At 53.6% G+C, this 19,469-nt stretch overlaps 1 long non-coding RNA gene across 4 annotated transcripts; it reads right to left on the reverse strand.

Annotated features, from left to right (window-relative positions):
• Positions 1 to 1,041: 1,041 nt before the first annotated feature.
• LOC129052534 (uncharacterized) lies at positions 1,042 to 11,689 on the reverse strand. 4 transcript variants are annotated; one of them, XR_008517589.2, is made up of 3 exons: positions 9,687 to 11,449; positions 2,819 to 5,566; positions 1,042 to 1,974 (listed from the first exon to the last, which is right to left on the reverse strand). It is a non-coding gene; the product is annotated as an uncharacterized LOC129052534 (long non-coding RNA). The 4 variants fall into 4 exon arrangements; XR_008517588.2 differs by having other exon boundaries at positions 1,045 to 3,560; positions 5,370 to 5,566; XR_008517587.2 differs by having other exon boundaries at positions 1,045 to 3,002; positions 3,424 to 5,566.
• Between the last annotated feature and the right edge of the window lie 7,780 nt (positions 11,690 to 19,469).

Consider the following 19,469-nt stretch of genomic DNA (forward strand, 5'->3'; position numbering starts at 1 on the left):
GGAGGCTGTAGTGGGAGGATCACTTGAGCCCAGGAGTTTGAGGCTGCAGTGAACTATGATCAAGCCACTGCACTCTAGCCTGGGCAACAGAGTGAGATCCTGTCTCTTTAAAAAGGGGCCAGGGTGTGGGGAGGGGACAGTCGGTGCGGTGGCTCACGCCTGTAATCCCAGTACTTTGGGAGGCCGAGAGGGGCGGATCACCTGAGGTCAGGAGTTCGAGACCAGCCTGGCCAACATGGTGAAGCCCTGTCTCTATTAAAAATACAAAAATTAGCTGGGCATGGTGGCGTGTGCCTGTGATCCCAGCTCCTCAGGAGGCTGAGGCATGGTGATCGCTTGAACCTGGGAGGCAGAGGTTGCAGTGAGCCAAGATCACGCCGCTGCACTCCAGCCTGGGCAACAGAGCACAACTCTGTCTCTAAATAAGTAAGCAAACAAATAAATACAAACCAATTAAAAATAACCCATTTGTGGTGATGCACTATGATGACTCAGTCAGAAAGCAAAATGTACCAAGAACCTAAAAATTGACCCCATTGGAGAAATACTTCAATAAGCAAGAACAGTTGAGTAAATGATGTTCCACCCGTTTGATGGAGTATTTTGCATCTATTGTTATTGGTGAACTTAAAGATTTATTATTATTATTATTACTTTTTTTTTTTTTTTGAGATGGAGTCTCGCACTGTTGCCCAGGCTGGAGTACAGTAGCGTGATCTCGGCTCACTGCAAGCTCCACCTCCCGGGTTCAGGCAATTCTCCTGCCTCAGCCTCCTAAGTAGCTGGGACTATAGGCGCCTGCCTCCACACCCTGGGCTCAAGAGATTCTCCCACTCACGCCTCCCAAGTAGCTGGGACCACAGGTGTGCACCAACATGCCTGGCTAATTGGAACACCCGAGCTCAAATGATCCCCCACCTCACTCCTCCCAAATTGCTGGGATTACAGTAGTGCACCACCATGCCCGGCCAGAATTCTGAATTGTCTTTTTATAAAACAGTGTGAGTTCCTTACATAAAAGGTCCTCTGAATTCTTTTTTTTTTTTTTTTGAGACAGAGTCTCACTTTGTCGCCAGGCTGGAGTTCAGTGGCACGATCTTGGCTCACTGCAACCTCTGCCTCCCGGGTTTAAGCGATTCTTCTGCCTCAGCCTCCCAAGTAGCTGGGACTGCAGGCATGAGCCACCACGCCCAGCTAATTTTTGTATTTTTAGTAGAGGCAGGGTTTCACCATGTTGGTCAGGACGGTCTCGATCTCTTGACCTCGTGATCCGCCCGCCTCAGCCTCCTAAAGTGCTGGGATTATAGGTATGAGCCACTGTGCCCGGCCAAGGCCTTTGAATTCTTATTCATTGCTGGATGCAAAATGAATTTTGGAAGTCATTTTGGAAGACAGTTTGGCTATCGTACCCTATGATTCAGCAAGCATGCTCCTTGGTATTTACCCAAATGAGTTGAAAAGTTATGTACACTCTAAAACCTCCACACAGATGTTTATACTGCTTTATTCATAATTGCCAAAACTTGGAAGCAACCAGGATATCCTTCATTGGGTGAATGATAAAATGTGGAATATCCAGGCAATGGAATATTATTCAATGCCAAAAAAGATGAGCGGCCAGGTATGGTGGCCTAACTGCCTGCACCTCTTGACTCCCCACTTAGCCTGTGTGACTCATTCAGGTCTGGCCTCCACCTCCAGGCAGTCCTCCATCCCCCAGGCTGGGTTAAGACCTCCTTCGTTCCCAGCGCCCCCGACCCCATCTCCTGTACCCCTAACCAAGCTCAAGGTGGGCACAAGAGATGGTCCCAATGTATCTGCTGAGTGAATGAAAGCCACGTCATTCTTATGGCTCTTCTATAAGGTACTTTTCTTCAAGTGAGGCCAACAAACTTGTCCTGAGATTTCCTTTCTATCCTCCAGGTGAAGAATTTGGACATTTCAAGATCTGAAGTGAAATTAAACTGGAATGGCCTGTCACGAAACCCAAGGAGGTAGAAGGGGTTTACTCTGGGCTTGAGGGAAATGAAAAAGGAGCATCTTGGGGAGTGTCCCATGTGCCAGGCTAGGTCACCATTTCTTCTCAGTCTGTTAGTGAATCCTCACAACCATCCTGAGTGCTTATTCTCATTTTACAGGGGAGGGGTCTGGGCTCAGAGGTCGGCTCTGTGTGGGCAGCGCCTGTGCCCATACTGTAGAACTGCACATGAGGTGTGGAGGGGCCTGGGGCTGACGTCCCCTCTCTGCCCTGTCTTGCAGCCACATGGTTGATCTGACTCCCTTGATTCTCAACCCTGGAGGCTTCCATTTCTCATATGTGGCTGGAAACAGCGTGCCCAAGCTCCATTGCCCTGGCTCCCCCTGGTAAGCATGCCTCCTCAACTCTCTGGGGCCAGACACCATCCTGGCTCTAACCCAGTGCACTGCAGGCACAGGGTAGCATGGGGAGCCATGCCCACAGGGAGAGGCAGGAGTGGGGCTGGAGATGTGGGAGGAGCCCCCTGGTTTTCTACCTGTCCTTTGGGAGCCCCAGGATCCTGTCTGGTCTACACTATGCCTAGGGTCTTTGGTCCCTTCCCTCCACTGCCCTGCAAGTCGGTCAGTGGGAGCCTCCCCCACTCCAGGCAGTCCTGGGTGCCCCCTGCTCAGAACAATCTCAGGGGCTCTCCTGGGCCTGTAGCCGTGGATCTCAGCCCTCTGCTTTTAAGCAGCAGACCCCTCTTTGCAGACAGGGTCTTGATGGATAAAGCAGATAGACGGGGTTTGCTCTGGTTAAGGCGTTGGGTGGGGATTGAAGGCACCCAGGGGCTCTACCTACTTGGCTGTAGGCAAGCAAGGCAGCCCCAGGTGCCAAGGGCTGATGGGGTCACCACGGAGGCCATGGTGTTGGTAGTGGCAGAGGTGGCAGCAGGGTTGGTGGCAGGCATGGGGGGTCAACCGGTCCCATAAGAGGTTGGGTTCTGGTTTCTTCTGTCTTGGCTTCCTTCTCGTCTTCTTGGTGTCTGCAGCAAAAGGTGCCAGTGAGTGCCTATGTTGCAGCCAGAGCAGGGTAGAGTGGGAGCCAAATACAGTGGTGTGGTGTCTTCACGCAGTCCCTCCAACAAGAAAGGGACGGGGGCCCCAAAGAGCACCATGAACAATACCTAGAGCCACTGCTGACAGGGGCCAACATGCCCCATCTCACCAACCTCACCTTGGGGGGGCTACAGGTGCTGTTGGTCCAACAATCAGTGGAGGGCTCACTCTCAGCACCCCAGAAAGTGGGACCCTCAGGTAAGCTGGGCCTCCCCATGTGACACAGAAGTGAGTAGCCCCACACTAGTGTAGGCACCCACGAACACATACTGAAGGAACTGAGCCTGAATCCAATCGAGCTTTAGAGCAACTGTCCAAGAAATACAGGCAGAGGAGGAAGCAACCCACCAGCAGACCGTAACAGACGCAAACCCGGGAAGTGGGACTTGCCAGAGGACGACACCAGACAGGCTATCCCTCCTCAAAGGGGACTTCAACGGAAGTGGCCAAGGACCCAGGGCCATCCCAGTGTACGTTTGCTGCCCCTGTGTGGACACATATATGGCCGCCTTTCATTTCATTCTCACGAGTGTCCCAATTTAGACACTAATTATACAATCACCCTAGTTAAAAGGAACCTAAGAGGCCTAACAGCCAAACATAATGAATATGTGAGTCTCACTGGGTCCTGAGGGTCCTGAGGTGACAGACCAAGTCTAGAAAGACTTTTGTGGCCCATCTAGGAGAGGTGACTATGACCAGCTGATGTCAGAGACCTGTTGTCAATTATGTAAAGTGTAACAATGACATTGTGATTATGTCAGCAAATGTTTGTTTTTGTAGTTGTCACTTTATAGAGACAGGGTCTCACTCTGTATCGCCCAGGCTGGAGCACACTGGTGTGATCATAGCTCACCATAACTTCAAACTCCTGGGCTCAAGCTATCCTCCTGCCTCAGCCTCCCAAGTAGCCAGGACTACAGGCATGTGCCACCACACTTGGCTATTTTTAAAATTTTTTCATAGAGATGGGGTCTTGCTAGTTGCCCAGGCTGGTCTCCAACTCCTAGGCTCAAGAGATTCTCTTAACCTCAGCTTCCCAAAGTGCTGGGATTACAGGCATGAGCTACTGTGCCCAGCCAAATGCCTTTTTTTTTTTTTTTTGAGATGGAGTTTCTCTTGTCGCCCAGGTTGGAGTGCAGTAGTGCGATCTTGGCTCACTGCAACCTCTACCTCCCAGGTTCAAGCGATTCTTCTGCCTCAGCCTCCCGAAGTAGCTGGGATTACAGGCAAGCCAAGCTAATTTTTCTTCATTTTTAGTTGAGACGGGGTTTCACCATGTTGGCCAGGCTGGTCTTGAACTCCTGACCTCAGGTGATCCACCTGCCTCGGCCTCCCAAAATGCTGGGATTACAGGTGTGAACCACCATGCTCTGCCTTTTTTTTTATTATTATTATTTTTTAATTAAGATGCATTCTAAAGTAGTCAGAGGTACAATGATATCTGAGATTCCCCTTCAAATACTTCAGAAAAAGGCCTAGGGTTACGGAGAGTGAAACACATTTGGCAAGATGGGGACAGTTGCTGAGGCTGACGACAGGTTCTTGGGGGTGTTCGCTGTCATCTCTAGTTTTGTACATGTTTACTCTAATAAAAAGTGCCTTTTTTTTTTTAAGTGCCAAACACAGGGCCAGAGACAAGCCACAGGGCCACACCAAGGACATGGTTGGTTGGTGCCAGGACTCTCTCAACTTTTTTTTTTGAGACGGAGTCTCACTCTGTTGCCCAGGCTGGAGTGCAGTGGCGCTATCTCAGCTCACTGCAACCTCCGCCTCCTGGGTTCAAGCAATTCTCCTGCCTCAGCCTCCTAAGTAGCTGGGATTACAGGCACGCACCACCATGCCTGGCTAATTTTTATATTTTTAGTAGAGACGGCGGTTTCACCATGTTGGTCAGGCTGGTCTCGAACCCCTAATCTTGTGATCCGCCCGCCTCGGCCTTGTACCGAACTGCTGGGATTACAGGCATGAGCCACCGCACCCGGCCTTTTTTTTTCTATTGAGTCAGGTTTGCTGGGTTGCTTGAGCCAGCCCTACCTACAGGCCTTCATCCACCACTCCAAAACACACCAAGGTGAGCAATGAGGGCTCTCTCTCTCGGAAAGGTGGCCCAACTTGCTCAGGATCACGCAGCCAGGAAGGAAGTAGCAGAGCTGAAGTCAGTCTCCTAACTAAAGAATCTAGCTAGGGGCAGCGCCTCTCCTCCCAGGTCCAGACTGCCCAGGCCCCTTCCTGCTCTGGATAAAACCTGACCCAAGGAGGGCAAATCCAACCGGAAGAGTGGAGGTGGTCACCTAGCCCTCGGCCTGGCTGCACTGGGCTCAGACCCCTCCCAGGGCCCAGCACGGGGAGAGGTTGATCCTTGCCCCGGGAGTAGAGGTGCACGCGGTGGATGCTCTGCTTCAGCTGCTCCACCCGCTCGTGCACCTCCAGGGCGCCCATGCTGTTGCAATGGTTCAGCTTCCCCCTGCACAACACAGAAGAACTTCGCCTGCAACAAGAGTAGGAGAGGCAGGGCAGGGGGAGGTCCGGGCCATGAGACGCCTGCCCGCTCCACTCCCCAGGCTGTGCAGCCTGGGTTTTCTGATAGATCCTACTCTGCAGTCCCAGCTAGGCCGACGGCTACCTCGCCACCCCACCCCCATCCCCGGCCCCCAAAGCTCCAACCGTCGGAGCTCTTTCCTAGGGGACGGCGGACCCGGGTAGTGACAGTTCCCGCCCAGCCGGTCCCACGCCCCGCGGCCGCACCCAGAGAAAAGAGAGCCCGCGCTCTCCGCCAGCACCACCCTCTCCGCCAGCGACGGGTTGCGGACGAGGTGGCGCAGCGCGCGCCCAATGTAGGTGTCCGCCTGCCTCTCCAAGTCTTTCTCGGAGATCTGCTGGCAGAAGGTCTCGCTCTGCGGGACCTCGCTGTCGAACTCGTCTAGGATCTCCATGAGCGAGCGCTGCTGGAGAGCCCGGGCGGCCTGGAAGCGGAGCAGGCGTCTGGGCGGGGCTCCCGAGGGTCTCGGCGCGCCGACCGCCACTCGCCCCGAGGCCAGAGCGTGGGGTCACCAAGGGAGGCGGGGCCCGTCATGCGAGACTGCCGGGACTCACCCTCTCTCCCCGCGGCCGCGGCGCAGGTGCGGACTCTCTAGCCTACCGCAGCCGCCCCGCCCCGGGCCGCCCCAGCCAATCCGCGTGGAAGCCGGGGGCAGGGCCAATCTCCGGGCGCCTGCCGCAGGCGACAATGCCCGTTGCTCTGGGCACGCGCGCTCACGACCTCGAGGGGGCGAACGCGGCTGCGCGGGTCCTGGCACAGTTCCGCAGGGGCCATCGAGCCTTTGACCCCGCCCGGGCTCTTGGCTGCGCCGAGGACGTGGTTGGTCAGCAACTTCTTTAAGGCCCCCACCTCTCGGCAAGCCTCCAGTCCCCTCCGACGGGCGCCCCTCCTCGCTGTCTGTAGCCTCCCGGGCCTCATCCAGGCAACGCCCCGAGAACTTCCCTCCGCCCCTAACCCCTCTAGTTCGGACTTTTCACCCTCCTCCCTCTCCTTCACTCTCCAGCGGCCTCCCCAGATTCTGCGCTCTCCTCCCCTTTACAGCCACTTGTTTGCTCTGTACTCGCTGCATCTCCGGCCCCTGCTCAGGGTCCTGTTCCTCCTGCTCCACCTCACTGTCCTTTTCCTCTTGCCCTTCGAATGCGTTTCTGAAGGTCCTGGCTTCACCGTCTCATCTGGGACGATCTTACACACTTCTTGGTCCTGATTAGAACCCATAACTGACTGAAAAACACACCCACTGTGTCTCACCCTTCAGCTCCAGACCCACATCCAAATGACCACTGGGGACGATTCTTGGGCATCTCATGCTGAACATGTCCACATTCACGCACAGCTTGTTCTCCCTGAAAGCTACTTTTCTTACCCTCTCCCCTCCTACTTGGTCAGCCACTGACCCCAGCCACTAACAAGGGGGTGCACCCTGGACTGCGTCCTCCCTTGTCCCCTCCTTGTCCTCCATCAGCCCTGAGATCCATAGTGTGCCTGAGACGTTTAATCAGATTTTTCATCTCTTACTGCTAAACCACCAGCCCTCAGCTATTCCAACATAGGAAGTGGCATTTATTTCCTCCTGCCTGGGGACAACCAAAGAAGAATGAGGTCTGTCCTGATCATCTTGTCTAGGAATGCAGGCAGAGAGACTCGCTCAGGTACACCTGGGCTCAAATCTCTATTCTGCTTCCTGCCCTGGTGTGACTTACAAAATGAAACTTTAAAATCTATAGTATGTGCCTTTTTTTCTTTCTTTCTCTTTTTCTTTCTTTCTTTCTTTCTTTCTTTTTTCTTTCTCTCTCTCTCTTTCTTGTCGGAGTCTCACTTTGTCGCCAGGCTGGAGTGCAATAGCACGATCTCAGCTCGCTGCAACCTCCGCCTCCCGGGTTCAAAAGATTCTCCTGCGTCAGCCTCCGGACTAGCTGGGACTACAGGCATACACCATCATACCCAGCTAATTTTTGTATTTTTAGTAGAGGCGGGGTTTCTCCATATTAGCCAGGCTGGTCTTGAACTCCAGACCTCAGGTGATTCCCCCCCGCCTCAGCCTCCCAAAGTGCTGGGATTACAGGCGTGAGCCACCATGCCTGGCCAGTATGTGCCTTTTTTCATACAGGACAAGCATCCCCTTGAGGGTCGAGCAGATCCCTAATCACCCACCCATCATGTTGTTCTAGTAACCCATGCTTCACACTTTATACCTGTATTTGTATTTTTAAAAAGTGTAGGCCAGGCATGGTGGCTTACGGCTCCTAGCACTTTGGGAGGCCGAGGCGGGTGGATCACCTGAGGTCAGGAATTCGAGACCAGCCTAGCAAACATGGCAAAACCCCGTGTCTACTAAAAATACAAAAATTAGCCGGGCGTGGTAGCACATTCCTGTAATCCCAGCCACCTGGAAGGCTGAGGCAGGAGAATCGCTTGAACCCAGGAGGCAGAGGTTGCGGTGAGGCGAGATCGCACCATTGCACTCCAGCCTGGGCAACAAGAGCGAAACTCCATCTCAAAAAAAAACAAAACAAAACAAACAAACCAATTATTACTAAAAAAAAAAGGGGGGGGGTGGTATTGGGCCCCTCCTCTTTGTCAGACACTGCCAAGAGATTTTTTTTTTTTTTTTTTTTTTTGAGACGGAGTTTCCCTCTTGTTGCCTAGGCTGGAGTGCAATGGTGCAATCTCAGCTCACCGCAACCTCTCCCTCCTGGATTCAAGTGATTCTCCTGCCTCAGCCTCCCGAGTAGCTGGGATTATAGGCATGCGCCACCACACCTGGCTAATTTTGTATATTTATTTTTTTATATTTTCAAGAGGGAGTCTTGTCCTGTCGTCCAGGTTGGAGTGTAGTGGCGCAATCTTGGGTCACTGCAACCTCTAACTTCCGGGTTCAAGCAATTCTCTGCCTCAGCCTCCCTAGTAGCTGGGATTACAGGTGCCCACCAACACACCCGGCTATTTTTTTTTTTTTTTTTTTTTTTTTGTATTTTTAGTAGAGACAGGGTTTCATCATCTTGGCCAGGCTGGTCTTGAACTCCTGACCTCGGACGCACCTGTCTCGGCCTCCCAAAGTGATGGGATTACAGGTGTGAGCCACTGCGCCCAGCCTAATTTTGTATATTTAGTAGAGATGGGGTTTCTCCATGTTGGTCAGGCTGGTCTCAAACTCCCGAACTTAGATGATCCACCTGCCTCGGCCTCCCAAAGTGCTGGGATTACAGGCATGAGCCACTGCGCCTGGCCAGAGATTTTTAAAGTGACAGTTGTCTCTGTCCTCAGGGGCTCCCAGTCTAATGGACACTTCTGCCACAGGGAGAAAATTTTGATTTAGGCCAGGTGCGGTGGCTCATGCCTGTAATCCCAGCACTTTGGGAAGCCCAGAAGGGCAGATCATGAGGTCAGGAGTTCGAGACTAGCCTGGCCAACATAGTGAAACCCTGTTTCTACTAAAAATACAAAAATTAGCTGGGTGTGGTGGCACGCACCTGTAGTCCCAGCTACTCGGGAGGCTGAGGCAGAAGAATCGCTTGAATCTGGGAGGCAGACGTTGCAGTGAGCCAAGATCGTGCCACTGAACTCCAGCCTGGGCGACAGAGCAAGACTCCGTCTAAAAAAAAAAATTTGATTTAACAACCTGTGCTGGAGGAATATTCAATGCTGTGAAGCCCAGAGAAGGCTTCCACTGGGAGGGAGCCCATGAGCAGAGCCCTGAGTTCAGTCTCCCCCCAGCAAGAGCAGGAGACAGCTGCATGGGGGTCTCCAGCCAGTGGGTACAGAATCTATATAGGACTGAGGGGTGGCCACCTCCAGCCATGGCCCCTGGTGCCTAGAGGAAGGGAGGATGGATCTAAGTCAGATGACCCTGGGATCAAGGAACCCCAAGGGATCAGGACTAGGAAGCCAAGGAGCATGTGTCATTGCCCCTATTCTTCCCACGGGTGCCAGGGCTTCTCTCCCCAGGGTAGGGGTAAAGCAGTTTCCCAATGTGCCCAGCTAGGGGTAAGGGGAACTCCCAAAAGCCCATCTGGAAACCTAGTCCTCCTCTAAAGAAGATTTGAATGACTGTGACTGGGCACATAGAAACCTTTTGCACTGTGTCAGGTCTTGATGGTAGAGGTGGTCATCCAAGCATGCCTGGGGTCAGGCTCCTTGAAGTTCAGCTCCAACCCAGTATTCCAGCTGGGATGGTTGGCATGCTAGACACCTCAGTCCCTCCTGCAGGTTCAGGGCACACCTCTCTGTAAGAGAACAAACTGGCATGGTTGGTAGACATCATTTGCAGGCTTTGTATCCCAAGTCCACCCATCCATCTCACATAGTACCACTCCAGCTGAGTCCAGATACAACTGATGTCCTGGGGTGAAGGCTGCCTCCTGAAAGGCCTGCCTTACCCCCTTACCCAACTGCCACCCAGAAGAACATTCTCTCCAGAGCCTGGCCCTGTTCAAGCTTCCGCAAGGACTGGGTCCAAGCCAGGCCCAGAATGATCTTCCATGCAAAAGACTGGGCCTGTATTTCCCCTAAGACCCTGACCAGGCCTGGAGTTTCAGTCTTACCCCAGGGACCCAATGTGGAAAGACCTTCAAACAAGAGCTTTTCAGAACCTGGGGAGGTCTTCTCCTGCACCTGTCCAGCCATGACAGGAGGGAGAGTTTAGGGATGATTCTCCAGCTCTGCACCCACCTGATCCTCTGATGGAGGGTCCAGTCCAGCTTCACATCTGTGCCTAATCAGTGGAAACACTTACCCTCTGGGCACCTCAACTTTCTCAACTGGAAAGTGGAGTGAGGCAGCAAGCTCCCTTCCCCCTCCAAGGGTAGCAGGCCGGACCTGACCGATGCCCTTTCATCATTGCACTGCTTCCCAGCGGCCCATAGTAGTGCAACAGGGAAAGAGTGTCGGGCAGGCCTGCCAGTGCCTCCCCCAGGGTGGTCTGTAGGGATCTGAGACCTGGAATGCAGGCTGGCTGGGGCGGGGCCTCTGCCGGGGGGAAGGGTGCCCTCTGACCCCAGAGGCCCAGGCCTGGCTAGAATCTCAAGTTTCCATGGAGAAGGGAGCGAATTGGGCAGGGGGGAGGGGAGGGCCTGCAAGCCCAAGGGGCCCTGCCTGGGGAGTGGGAGGTGAGGATTGTAGGGAGGGAGATCCCCAAGGCTGGTCCCAGATGCTTTGACAATATCATTGCACTGCTTCTCAGAGCACAGTAGTGCAACCTCGTCAGAGCACCTGCGGCCAGCAGGGGGGACCCCACCACCCCCAATACACGCAGGGCGGGAAGCTCAACCATGGATGGGTGGGTGGGGCAGAGCCCCCTTCCAGTCCATCCGGGCAGGGAAGGAGACCCCAGCAGGGTGCGTCCTTGGGGTCTTCAGAACCCAGGACAGGCAGGCCTTTCCCAGAAAGCTCCGGATTGAGGTGGAGGAGAAACCCCAGACTAGGGGGTAGTTCCAATCCCGGAGCAGGAGCTGACGGGCCACGCAGGGGAGCGGGCGCACACACAAAGACGGACCCGCGCTCAGCCGCAGTCGAAAGCCGGCTAGCGCCCGGAGCGGAGCAGGTACAGCCCGACGACCCTGCGCCCTGACATGGCCCGGGGCTCCAGGAGAAAAAGGGCGGCCCCACCCCGGGACGACGCACCCCTTCTAGATGACGACCCCATCCCTGGCCCCTTGCCCTGCACTAGATAGACTCTGGGTTCTTTTCTAACATATTCTTCTGCCTGGAGGCCCAGAGCGGAGCAGAGGATGGGGGGGTCCCCGCCCTTCTGGAGTTCCCTGCTCCAAAGAGGGCGCCCGGGATCCCGGCCGCGCCCCTCCGCCTGACCCGCCGGGTAGGGCAGCCCAGCCCAGCCCAGCCCAGCCCAGCCCAGCCCAGCCCAGGATCCCCTCCTCAGACCCAGCTACTCACGCAGACATCCCTTCCGCCCAGGGCCGGGTCAGGACGCGGAGGGTTAGATGGAGGAGGATCCCGGCCATCGTCTGCCCCCGGGCCCCCATCCAGACGACCCTGCACCTCGTGGCGGCCCCTTGCCTGCCGGCTCCATCTTTAACCCGCTGACAGTCGGAGGGGCCGGGCCCCCGACTCCTTAGCATAGCGCTGCGGTCATTGGCCGGCGCTGGCGCGGGGATTCGCCTCCTGCATGCCTATTGGCTGAGACGAGAGAGATTTCAAAATAGCCTCCGGGTTCCGATTGGCCCGGCGCCGGCCGAGTCTCCGGCTCCGTGGTTTTAACAATGAGTTCTACAAACACTTTTTCCCCATTCATAACTTATCAAAAGGAACTTTGCCCGCCTTTTCTCAGCTCCAATCTCTGCGGGTTTTCTAGCGACACCGACAAGAGCGCTTGGAAGCCCGGTGAGGGGCGCCAGGCGCGAGCCCACAGTGGGGGAGGCCGAGACCCTGTGGAAATTCCTGAACCCCCCCGCCAAGCCTGCTGTGAACGCGGCCGCGGGCTGCTTTGTTATGCATGCTGAGGTTGCTCTCTGCGCCTCCTGGATGGGATATTCGGACGTGGTGGGCTTCCGAACTGGGGTAGCCCCCCTCCCAACTCAACCACCCCGGATCGCCCGGCAGGACGCGAGTGAGGCTTTCCTGAAAACCCTCGGGTATGGCTGGGCTATGGAGACCCGGTCCCGGGCCCCGTGGTCTTTTGGATCTGTGGGAGATATGTGGAACGGAAGTGTAAGCTTTGGTTTCTTCGTGATTGTGATCCACTTTGCAGAGAAGCATTCACTAAGCGCCTACCCTTCGCTGATGACTAGGAAGTATATTGGTCACCGGGCTCTTGAACGGCTCCTAGGGGGAAGGGAGCAGCTGTGCTTAGACAACTGTGCCCCTGCAACCCCTCCTGCTTTATTATCAGTCCAATGGCTGAGAGCAAATGTTTTTGAGGCAGGCAGAGGTGGTTTTGAATCTTTATGAACCCGTTGCCTTCTTGCAAAATTGAGATGGCAATCAAACCTGCCCCATAGGGCTGGCTGTTGCCAGCAGCAAATGAGATGCTGTGTAAATTGTTGGCCCAGCACCTGGCATTTAGTAAGTGTTCACTGAAAGTGAGTTCTGCTGCCACTACAGTTTTTATTTTTGGTCTTGTCCTGCATTCTGCCTGGAACAATCTTATCTGCTCCCACAGCTTGGGCTTTGGTTGCCCAGGGATTCCCACTTGTGCACTGTTGGGTTCCTCTTAGTCAACACTCCTCACCTCACTGCTTACCCATGTGTGGTAATGGGGGTGGGGGAATAGACAGAGAGGGAGGAGTGGGCTTTGACAGCCCATAGGAGCTGGGGCTGGACCAGAGGAGTGCCCCCTTGGATTTGCAGGGTGATATGGTTTGGCTTTGTGTCCCCAGCCTAATCTCACCTAGAATTGTAATCCCCAAGTGTCAAGGGAGGGACCTGGCAGGAGGTGATTGGATCATGGGGGCACTTTCCCCCATGCTGTTCTCGTGACAGTGAAGGAGTTCTCACAAGATCTGATAGTTTTAAAAGTGGCAGTTTCCCAGCCTGGCCAACATGGTGAAACCCTGTCTCTACTAAAAATACAAAAATTAGCCAGGTGTGGTGGTGTACGCCTGTAGTCCCAGCTACTCAGGAGACTGAGGCAGGAGAATCACTTGAACCTGGGAGGTGGAGGTTGCAGTAAGCCGATATCACACCACTGCACTCCAGCCTGGGCGACAAAGCGAGACTCCATCTCAAAAATAAATAAAAGTGGCAGTTTCCCCTGAGCACTCTCTCTCTCTCCTGTCACTGTGTAAGACATGGCTTGCTTCCCCTGTGCCTTCCACCAGGACTATAAGTTTCCTGAGGCCTCTCCAGCCATGTAGAACTGTGAGTCAATTAAATCTCTTGTTTATAAGTTACCCAGTCTCAAGTAGTATCATTTTTTTTTTTCTAACTGAGACAGAGTTTCGCTCTCATCACCTAGGCTGGAGTGCAATGGCACCATCTTGGCTCACTGCAACCTCTGCCTCCCAGGTTTCAAGCAATTCTCCTGCCTCAGCCTCCTAAGCAGCTGGGATTACAGGTGCCCACCACTATTCCCAGCTAATTTTTGTTTTTGTTTTGTGAGGGAGTTTCACTCCTGTCACCCAGGCTGGAATGCAATGGTGCGATCTCAGCTCACTGCGACTTCCGCCTCCCAGGTTCAAGTGATTCTCCTGCCTCACTCTCCAGAGTAGCTGGGATTACAGGAGCCCGCCACCAAGCCCAGCTAATTTTTTGTATTTTTAGTAGAGACGGGGTTTTACCATGTTGGGCAGGCTGGTCTCAAATGCCTGACCTCAGGTGATCCACCCGCCTCGGCCTCCCAAAGTGGTGGGATTACAGGCGTGAGTCACCGTGCCCGGCCACTCCCAGCGAATTTTTGTATTTTTAGTAGAGACAAGGTTTCACCATGTTGGCCAGGCTGGTCTCGAACTCCTGCCCTCAGGTGATCCGCCTGCCTCTGCCTCCCAAAGGGATGAGCCACCGTGCCCAGCCTCAGGTAATATCTTTATAGCAGTGTGAGAAAGTATGAATACATAAGATGTAGTCTACCCTGTCGGTGCCCCACCCATATCCCCTTGGCACTTACCTCTACAGAAAGGATGCTCATGGCCAGCACCTGAGGCTCAGCCTGGGGGCCTTATTCTGGCTTCAGAAGTCCCTTACCCAGTGTACAAGGCCAGTGCAAAGTGCTACAGAGTGGCTCACCCCACCCACTCAGCAGACCCAGCCTGTGAGGTAAACTACTTTGGGAGGTAAGTACCTCACTTCCTTGCCCCTTGGGTGGAATAGCTTTTATTTATTTATTTATTTATTTATTTATTTATTGAGACAGACTCTCACTCTGTCGCCCAGGCTGGAGTGCCTCAGCCACCCAAGTAGCTGGGATTACGGGCATGCATCACCACGCCCAGTTAATTTTTGTATTTTTTGTTAGTAGAGCTGGGGTTTCGCCTTCTTGGCCAGACTGGTCTCCAACTCCTAGCTTCAAGTGATCCGCCCACCTTGGTCTCCCAATGTACTGGGATTACATGTGAGAGCCACTGCACCCAGCTGGGTGGGATAACTTTGATGCACATTCTGCACTGGGTCCCAGAGATCCCCAGTGGGATTGAGCTCCAGTTGCCCACAGGGGTAACTTGCTCAATAATGCACCTTTCACTGGCTTCTTTCCCTTCCCCTCTCACAGCCCCATTCCTCCGTGCCAGCATTTTCTGGAATCACCTCCCAACAATATACTTCATTCAAATCCTCTCAGGTCAGATGAGTAATGGGAGAGGTGGATAGACTTGTAGATGATCCTCAAGAAGTTTAACGATGAAGCCGGGTGCAGTGGCTCAGGCTGTAATTCCAGCACTTTCAGAAGCCAAGGCGGGGGCCAGGCACAGTGGCTCATGCCTGCAATCCCAGCATTTTGGGAGGCCGAGGCAGGCACATCACCTGAGGTCAGGAGTTCGAGACCAGCCTGGCCAACATGGCGAAAGCCCATCTCTACAATACAAAAATTAGCCAGATGTGGTGGCACATGCCTGTAATCCCAGCTATTCGGGAGGCTAGGCAGGAGAATTACTTGAACCTGGGAGGTGGAGGTTGCATTGAGCCATGGCACTGCCTGGGCGACAGAGTGAGACTCCATCTCAAAAAAACAGGAAACCAAAGTGGGAGGATCACTCGAGCCCAGGAGTTTGAGACCAGCCTGGGCAATATAGCAAAACCCTATCTCTACATAAAATTTAACAATTAGCCAGGTGTGGTATGGCATGCCTGTGGTCCCAGCTACTCAGGAGGCTGAGATGGGACAACCTCTTAAGCCCAGGAGGTAGAGGCTGCAGTGAGCTGTGATTGCGCCACTATACTCCAGCCTGGGTGACAGACCAAGATCCTATCTCCCCAAAAAAATAAAAAAGAAAAAGCCAGGTGCTGTGGCTTACGCCTACAATCCCAACACTTTGGGAGGCTGAGATGGGAGAATTGCTTAAGCCCAGGAGTCCAAATTCACAATTGGCTAGAGCTTTTCTCCCACCCCCTCACCCCACCCTGAGGCTTTTTTTTTTTTTTCCTGAGATGGGATCTCGCTCTGTTGCCCAGGCTGGAGTGCAGTGGCACGATCTTGGCTCACTGCAAGCTCCACCTTCCAGGTTCACGCCATTCTCCTACCTCAGCCTCCCGAGTAGCTGGGACTACAGGCGCCGCCACCACGTCCAGCTAATATTTTTGTATTTTTAATAGAGATGGAGTTTCACCATGTTAGCCAGGATGGTCTCAATCTCCTGACCTCGTGATTCACCTGCCTCGGCCTCCCAAAGTGTTGGGATTACAGGCGTAAGCCACCGTGCCCGGCCTTTTTTTTTTTTTTCTGAGATGGAGTCTCGCTCTGTCGCCCAGGCTGGAGTGAGTGCAGTGGAGCGATCTCAGCTCACTGCAACCTCTGCCTCCCGGGTTCATGCCATTTTCCTGCCTCAGCCTCCCAAGTAGCTGGGACTACAGGCGCCTGCCACCACGCCTGGCTAATTTTTGTATTTTTAGTAGGGATGGGGTTTCACCGTGTTAGCCAGGATGGTCTCGATCTCCTGACCTTGTGATCTGCCTGCCTCAGCCTCCCAAAGTGCTAGGATTACAGGCGTGAGCCACCACACCTGGCCTTTTTTTTTTTTTTTTTTTTAAAGAGACAGAGTCTGTTGCCCAGCTGGAATGCAGTAGCACCATCAGAGCTCACTGCAGTCTCCAACTCTTGGGCTCAAGCAATCCTTCCACTTCAGCTTCCCAAAGCACTGAGATTACAGGCATGTGCCACCATGTCCAGCTGCTCCATCCTTTAATAAGGTCAACTGAGGCCAGGCGTGGTGGTGCAAGCCTGTAATCCCAGCACTTTGGCAGGCTGAGGTGAGCAGATCACTTGAGTCCAGGAGTTCGAGACAAGTGTGAGCAACATGGCAAAACCCTGTCTCTAGAAAAAATACAATTAGCTGGCTGTGGTGGTGCATGCCTGTAGTCCCAGCTACTCCAGAGGCTGAGGTGGGAAGATCATTTAAACCTGTGAGGTGGAGGTTGCAGTGAACCGAGATTGCACCAGTTCACTCCAGCCTGGGCAACAGAGGCATTGACAACAACAACAACAACAAAAAAACACGAAAGGTCAATTGATTTCTCCAATGCAAGGTGCTCTGTCCACACTACTCCCAGCCTCTTCCAGCCAGTTGCCACCCCTAGCCTCTCCTTGGGCTCTTTTGTTCTGCTTCAGGGAAGCAAACCATTATACTCAGTAGCTCCCATGGCCGACCCACAGCAGCCCAGCTGAGTTATCAAGTCCAGGAAGCCTGTAATCTCTGCCATAACCGCTAGAGGCCACCAACACACCAGCAAAGCTAACAGTTATCTTCCTTTATTAGGGCTCTCCTATTTCGTCTGTTCCTGCCTTAAAGGTACCATAGTCTGGCCTGCTCAAATTGTGCCTACTCTTCCAGGCAGCCTTCTCAGATCTCTGCAGGTAGCAGTTTTATGTGGCTTTCTTCCCTTGCAATATCTTCTGCAGTTCTGTTATCTCACTGAGACTTTCAAAGGTCGTGGTGGGGGCCTGAGATGCCATGTGCCTAGGCTGGCTAGGGTGGGTGGGGTGCCATTTGCACCGAGTGAGGGAAACTGTGATGCTACTTTCCAGCAGATGGGCAGCATCCTCACCTGTCCCTTGGTCAAATACAGGTGTCAAGACTGCCACAACTGACAGGAGAGTGAGCTCCTCACATCTAGGGATGAGGGAGCTGGAGAGCTTGTGCCCCATCCCAGCTGACAGGGAATGGGGCTCCCATCCATCCTGCTCTGAGGTCTGGCCTTGGCCCTTAACAAGAAGGTTTATAAAGCTAAGGGGCTGGGGACCTGGGGTCACTTGCCATCAGACCGCCTCAGGGTGGAGAGGGGGATGCCCAGGGCAGCACTGGAGTACATGGAAGACCACTGAAAAGGTTAAGATTGCACAGTGGCAGCTGGGCGCGGTGGCACATGCCTGTAATCCCAGTACGTTGGGAGGCCAAGGCAGGCAGATCACGAGGTCAGGAGATCGAGACCATCCTGGCTAACACGGTGAAACCCCGTCTCTACTAAAAATACAAAAAAATTAGCTAGGCGTGGTGGCAGATGCCTGTAGTCCCAGCTACTTGGGAGGCTGAGGCAGGAGAATGGTGTGAACCTGGGAGGCAGAGCTTGCAGTGAGCCGAGATAGCGCCACTGCACTCCAGCCTGGGTGACAGAGCGAGACTTCGTCTCAAAAAAAAAAAAAAGACTGCACAGTGGCACCCGCCTGTAATCCCAGCCACTGACTTGAGAGACTGAGGCAGGAGAAGGCTTGAGCCATGCAGTTCGAGACCAGCCAGGACAAAATAGTAAGACCCTGTCTCAAAATAAAAGTAATACAGCTGTAATCCCAGCACTTTATGGGGGCAGAGGTGGAAGGATCATTTGAGCTCAGGAATTTGAGACCCACCAGGGCAACACAGTGAGACCTTGTCTCTACTAAAACAATTTTAAAAATTAGCCAGAGGGGGCAGACACAGTGGCTCATGCCTATAATCCCAGCACTTTGGGAGGGCGAGGTGGGCAGATCACCTGAGGTTGGGAGCTGGAGACCAGCCTGGCCAACATGATGAAACCCCGTCCCTACTAAAAATGCAAACATTAGCTGGGCGTGGTGGCGTGTGTCTGTAATCCCAGCTACTCAGGAGGCTGAGGCAGGAGAATGGCTTGAACCTGGGAGGCGGAGTCTGCAGTGAGCGGAGATTGTGCCACTGCATTCCAGCCTGGCGACAGAGCAAGATGTCATCTCAAACAAACAAAAAAAATTAGCCAGGCATGGTGGCACATGCCTGTAGACCCAGCTACTTGGAAGGCTGAGGTGGGAAAATCACTTGAGCCCAGGATGCAGTGAGCTATGATCACTGACACTGTACACCAGCCTGGATGACAGAGCAAGATCCTGCCTCATCAGAAATAATAATTAGCTGGGCATGGTGGTGTGTGCCTGTAGTCCCAGCTACTCAGGAGGCTGAGCCCAGGAGTTCAAGTTTACAGTGAGCCATGATCATGCCACTGCACTCCAGACTGGGCAATGGAGTGAGACCATCTCTAAAAAAGCAAAACTGGCCTGGCGCGGTGGCTCATGCCTGTAATCCCAACACTTTGGGAGGCTGAGGCAGGTGAATCACGAGGTCAGGAGATTGAGACCATCCTGGCTAACATGGTGAAACTCCATCTCTACTAAAAATACAAAAAAAATTAGCCGGGCGCAGTGGCGGGTGCCTGTAGTCCCAGCTACTTGGGAGGCTGAGGCAGGAGAATGGTGTGAACCCGGGAGGCGGAGCTTGCAGTGAACCGAGATAGCGCCACTGCACTCCAGCCTGGGCGACAGAGCAAGACTCCACCTCAAAAAAAAAAAAAAGAAAAAAGAAAAGCAAAACCCAGGCCAGCCGTGGTGGCTCACACCTGTAATCCCAGCACTTTGGGAGGCTGAGGTAGGCAGATCACCTGAGGTCAGGAGTTCGAGAGCAGCCTGGCCAACATGGTGAAACCCCCATCTCTACTTAAAAAAATATATATATAAATTAACCGGGTGTGGTGGCAGATGCCTGTAATCCCAGCTACTCGGGAGGCTGAGGCAGGAGAATCACTTGAACCCGGGAGATGGAGGTGGCAGTGAGCTGAGATTGCACCATTGCACTCCAGCCTGGGGGACAAGAGCGAGAGTTCGTCTCAAAAAAAAAAAAAAAAAAAAAAGCAAACCTCCCCCCCTCCCCCTCCCAAAAAAAATAATAATAAAGTATTTGGACAGATTCAGCAGTCAGGCTGGGCTGGAGACAGGTTTTGCACTGAGGAAGAAATAATCAACTAGGCCTGG

The sequence above is a fragment of the Pongo abelii genome, chromosome 23 (genome assembly GCF_028885655.2).
Source record: "Pongo abelii isolate AG06213 chromosome 23, NHGRI_mPonAbe1-v2.0_pri, whole genome shotgun sequence".
NCBI lineage: Eukaryota > Metazoa > Chordata > Mammalia > Primates > Hominidae > Pongo > Pongo abelii.